The following is a 6,000-nucleotide window of genomic DNA, read 5'->3' as shown; positions in this document are numbered from 1 at the left end:
CCGTGACTCCCAAAGTCCACAGGCCGAGCTGGACGGAACTCCGACACTGGCGACCCTCGGCAAAGGGTCCTAGGACTCCGCGATGTTAAAGTCAGCGTCACGCCCACTGCTGGAAGCTCTGCAAACCACAGCTCCACGATGTAAGAACAGTTGGCCCAACGCTCCGGAGCTTCACACGGCGATCCCTGGTAAGGCATCGTCCGCTCCGTGATGGTAACTCAGTGCTGAGCCGCTGCTGATGCACTGGCCGGTCTCCGGTAGGAAAGGCCGTGCCAATCCATTGGGTGGGCCGTGAGGGGGTGGGCAAAGATGCGACTCGGAGAAAAGACGCATCCCGACCAGGAAGTGACTGGGAAATTTCCCCCTTCCCCTCCCCACCTCCCCCACATAAAAAAGACTAAGAAACCTCCAGGAACATACTTTTAAACAGTCTAAAAATAACAAAAAGGGTGAAAAGACAGACAGACTGCTGGCGAGGCTGCCGCATGCGGCGCCATCCGATGATGAAAGGTAAATAAGAAATGGTCTTGGCATCATATTTGGCACATAAATTGTGGGGCAAAGGGCCCGTCTTCTCTTGCATTATCTTTCTCTTGCATTATCTTTATATTTGTCATCAATTGTGAAGTTCAGCATTCTTTTAAATGGGTATATTATTTTAGGCTTTTGGAATTTAATTTCTATAAGCTCAGGTTGGGTGAGTTTTTTGCAATTAGGCCAATTTCTTTCATGCTGAGAATAATTAACGTAAAGGAGGAAAAAGACAAATGACAGATTATATGTAAAATTAGAAGTGGGTAACAAGAAACCAATGTTTAAACCCGCATCTGCAGTTCCTTCTTACACATGTAAAACATGCAATTTCTTTCCATATCTTATCCCCGTCGCACTGTAACCTGACATCGAGGAGCTGGAAGCCTCTGCTGGAGACTGACTTCAGGAGCTCCAACTGCCGGAGCCAGCAGGACTTTAACATCACAGAGCTGGCGATCCCTTTGCCAGGGATTGACCTCTGAGTTCCAACTGTGGAGCCTGCAGAATTTAACATCGTGGAGCTCTCTCTCTGGTTAGAGACCTATTTCGGGTGCTCCAGGCAGCAGGAGCTTCGACCGCCATGATGCGGGAGCTTTGATCACCCCGACGCGGGGGCTTCAACTACTGGCTACGGGAGTTTCGATCACCCCGACGGATGATTCGACTGCCCCGACCGCGGGAGAAAAATGAGCGAAGAGGATTAGAATTTATAGCCTTGCATCACTGTGAGGAATCCGCTGTGGTGGATGTTCATGTTAACTTTTATGTACTGTAGTTGTGTGTCTTGTTGCTCTTTTTAGTATGGCTGTAAGGTAATACGAATATCACTGTACCTTAATTGGTACACGTGACAATAAAATACCTTTGAAACCTTTGAAAGTTAGAAAGTATGTAAGCCAATGTGTGCCCTGACACCTCATAGCATTCAAATGTAGGTTTTCTTGATATAATGATAAAAAAAAGATGTATTATCTTTAAAAGAAGTGAGTAATGTATGTTATGAGGGTAGTTCAATAGATATACAAAACTATAATGCAGGATGCCATATACTATTATGCTTTGTTTAGCTTTGTAATTGACACTAAACAAAAGGCTCTTGATCCACCATGAAGCTAGAAAAATGTCATTCTCAATGCATGCTTATTATATTCTGAGAAAGATTATGTGGTGGTCCCAAAGGGTTCTAATGAGCATTGTAATAATGCTTCTCTACTCGATGTGTCAGTGACAAGAATTGTCTTTTGTTTGTGATAATTTAATTTGATATGTGGTACACACAATTTTTTTTTTAAACTGCGAAAGAAAGAAAGAAAATAAGTCTGTTCTAAATAGAGCATTGTCGTGTTAAAAAAAAGTTGATTTATTGCTACCAAGAATACTGAATTAGGAAAGGATATGGTACAAAAGTCATTACTGTAATCTTACTCCAGTTATTCTATTCTTTGTGGGTAAACTCATTTTAGAGGACAAATGAAACTCTGGAAGCACACTACAACCAAATTTACCATTTAACCCTGTACAGGAATTTTGATAAACTAACATGATTGAAGTCTTAGCCGGGGGAATTAATCTGAAAGTTATTTCCCATGTGTAATCAATATTGGGAATGAAATCCAAAAAAAATGAGACTTCACTTATCAGACAAAATTATGGCTGCTCACTTGATTTCATTCTGAAAAATGTGGCAATGTGGTTCTGATGTATATACTGTACTTAATGGCCTTGTTGGATAGAAAGACACATTACTGCAACTTGATAAGATATTTATTGGTTCTCCAGGTCAATAAAATTAAAGCAACATTCCTGTAAGCACTAGAAAGCTGGGTATAGCATTAGCCAACAGTCTTGCTGAACAGGCCATTCCAACAGAAAGTGGTTTGTAATGGGGTAAGGATAACATGCTCTCTTCACAACTGCCTGAGAATGGAAATTGGAGTCAAGGTTTATCAGTGAAAGTAGGAAATGCAATTATATAGCACCTGTCACATTTTTTTAGAGATGTGGTCAAACATTTGTACATCCACTTTAACAACTTTGAACTATTGTCACTGTTTTATAAGAAAAAAGCAGCAACTTGTGCACTGTAAACTACAATGTGAAATATAATAATGTGCTTTAATAATATTTATTTGGGAATAAATATTGCTCGGATTCCAGGAATAACTCCTTTGCTCTTCAAATTTCCCATGGAATCATTTACGTCTACCTGAGTGAGCAAAATATTCATGTTAAGCACTCATTTAAATGACTATGTCACCAGCAAAGTAAGCACTTGCTCTGGATTGCATTGAAGTTTATGACTATATTTACAGTAGGTGCTGAAGCCCCTTGCGCATAAAGTTTGTGATTCAGTGGTGTAAGGACGGAGCCATGGGCGAGACTTGCTAAAATCATGGCATTAACTAAAAGAGAACGTCTGAGTTATAAGCTACAACCAAAAATGAGATGTAACCAAATAATATATTAATAGGAGAAAGTATTGTCTATTGTCTACTGTCATGTGCAAAATGATGACTTAAAATTCTAACTCTTGTGGCTCTGCTTCATTTTTTCCTCTTCCATTTGAATAGCAGAGTTAATTTCCTTGTTTTTCACCAAAATTGCACCATGAGATATTTATATACAATTTGTGGTTAATTGGTTTTGTCCAACAGTCATAACTCCATAGCTGCAGAACTAACCCATTACTACACTGAGATGATTTCATGTTGAGAGTGACTGAAAAGTTGTGACATTGCATGGAGAGGAGGTTGGGTATCATCTGCACAAGCCATGAGGAGAGGAATGCATTCCCCTGCAACTTAAATTGATGAAAAAAGTGAACCTAAAATGAGATTAAGAGGAGACCCAGGGTGCTACAATAGCATAGATGATTGCCGTATTGCTTTCAGCTTTCCTTCTTTTCTCAGTCATCAGACTACTAACAGCACCAGATCAAGAACTGTGCCATCGGTTATCTGCTCCAAACCTAGGTGGAACCTTTAACTTTGCCTTTATTTCTCTGGTAGGCTTCATCCTCCTGCCAATAATAAACAGAATATCCTGCATTCTCTTACCATTCCCAGCAATGTAGTAGGTACTTCCACCAAATCCAATGGTGGTGTACTTTTCACGAACAATTTCCAGCTGCTCCACTAGACAATAGGTGCAGGAGTAGGCCATTCGGCCCTTCGAGCCAGCACCGCCATTCAATGTGATCATGGCTGATCATCCCCAATCAGTACCCCACTCCTACCTTCTCCCCATATCTCCTGACTGCTATTTTTAAGAACCCTATCTAGCTCTCTCTTGAAAGCATCCAGAGAACCTGCCTCTACCACCCTCCACCAGAGGCAGAGAATTCCACAGACTCAACACTCTCTGTGAGAAAAAGTGTTTCCTCGTCTTCGTTCTAAATGGCTTACTCCTTATTCTTAAACTGTGGCCCCTGGTTCTGGACTCCCCCAACATCGGAACATGTTTCCTGCCTCTAGCGTGTCCAAACCCTTAACAATCTTATATGTTTCAATGAGATGCACTCTCATCTTTCTAAACTCCAGAGTGTACAAGCCCAGCTGCTCAATTCTCTCAGCATATGACAGTCTCGCCATCCCGTGAATTAACCTTGCAAACCTACGCTGCACTCCCTCAATAGCAAGAATGTCCTTCCTCAAATTAGGGCTCTGTAAAACTGCAGAAGGACCTCTTTGCTCCTATATTCGATTCCGCTTGTTATAAAGGCCAACATGCCATTCACTTTCTTCACTGCCTGCTTTCATAGACTGGTGTACAAGGACCCCCAGATCCCGTTGTACTTCCCCTTTTCCCAACTTGACGCCATTTAGATAGTAATCTACCTTCCTGTTTTTGCTACCAAAGTGGATAACCTCACATTTATCTGCATTAAACATCATCTGCCATTCATCTGCCATGCATCTGCCCACTCCCCCAACCTGTCCAAGTCACCCTGCATTCTCACAGCATCCTCCTCACAGTTCACATTGCCACCAGATTTGTGTCATCTGGAAATTTACTAATGTTACTTTGAATCCCTTCATCCAAATCATTGATGTATATTGTAAATAGCTGCAGTCCCAGCATCGAGCCTTGCGGTACCCCACTAGTCACTGCCTGCCATTCTGAAAGGGACCCGTTAATCCCTACTCTTTGTTTCCTGTCTGCTAACCACTTCTCTATCCATGTCAGCACTCCACCCCCAATACCATGTGCCCAAATTTTACCCACCAATCTCCTGTGGGATCTTATTAAATGCTTTCTGAAAGTCCAGGTACACTACATCCACTGACTCTCCCTTGTCCATTTTCCTAGTTACATCTTCAAAAAATTCCAGAAGATTAGTCAAGCATGATTTCCCCTTCCTAAATCCATGCTGACTCGGACCGACCCTGTTACTGCTACCCAAATGTTCGGCTATCTCATCTTTTATAATTGACTCCAGCATCTTCCCCACCACCAATGTCAGGCTAACTGGTCTATAATTCCCTGTTTTCTCTCTCCCACCTTTCTTAAAAAGTGGGATAGCATTAGCTACCCTCCAATCCACAGGAATTGATCCTAAGTCTATAGAACATTGGAAATTATCACCAATGCATCCAAGATTTCTAGAGCCACTTCCTTAAGTACCCTGGGATGCTGACCCATGAGGCCCTGGGGATTTATCAGCATTCAGTCCCATCAGTCTATCCAACACCATTTCCTGCCTAATGTGGATTTTATTCAGTTCCTCCGAAACCCCAGATCCTCTGGCCACTACTATATCAGGAAGATTGTTTGTGTCCTCCTTAGTGAAGACAGATCCAAAGTACTTGTTCAACTCATCTGCCATTTCCTTGTTCCCCAAAATAAATTCACCTTTTTCGGTCTTCAAGGGTCCAACTTTGGTCTTAACTAATTTTTTGCTCTTCACATACCTAAAGAAGCTTTTACTATCCTGCTTTATATTCTTGGCTAGCTTACCTTCGTACCTCATCTTTTCTCCCCGTATTGTATTTTTGGTTATCTTCTGTTGTTCTTTAAACATTACCCAATCCTCTTGCTTCCTGCTCATCTTTGCTACGTTATACTTCTTCGCTTTAATTTTTATACTGTCCCTGACGTCCCTTGTCAGCCATGGTCGTCCCTTTCTCCCATTGGAATATTTCTTCCTCCTAGGAATGAACTGATCCTGCACCTGTATTATTCCTAGAAATACCTGCCATTTTTGTTCCACTGTTCCAGCCCACTTAATTTCATCGTTACATTCCATGTCCCTACACCTCCATCTACATCACCACATCCAATGAGCCCTTTAGCCCTTTAGTTCTTCCTTGAACTAAGGTCCCAGCACCACACCTGTCTTTGGCCCAGCTGACCTTGATTTTCACTTTGAATGACTTCTCTTTTAATTCTAAAATAAAAAAAGAAAATGCTGGATATACTCAGCAGGTCAGGTAGTACATATAGATGAATGTTTTTCTTCGTCAACTT

Source organism: Leucoraja erinacea, chromosome 2 (assembly GCF_028641065.1).
Source record: "Leucoraja erinacea ecotype New England chromosome 2, Leri_hhj_1, whole genome shotgun sequence".
Taxonomy (NCBI): domain Eukaryota; kingdom Metazoa; phylum Chordata; class Chondrichthyes; order Rajiformes; family Rajidae; genus Leucoraja; species Leucoraja erinaceus.
Note: the sequence above shows the minus strand (reverse complement) of the source record.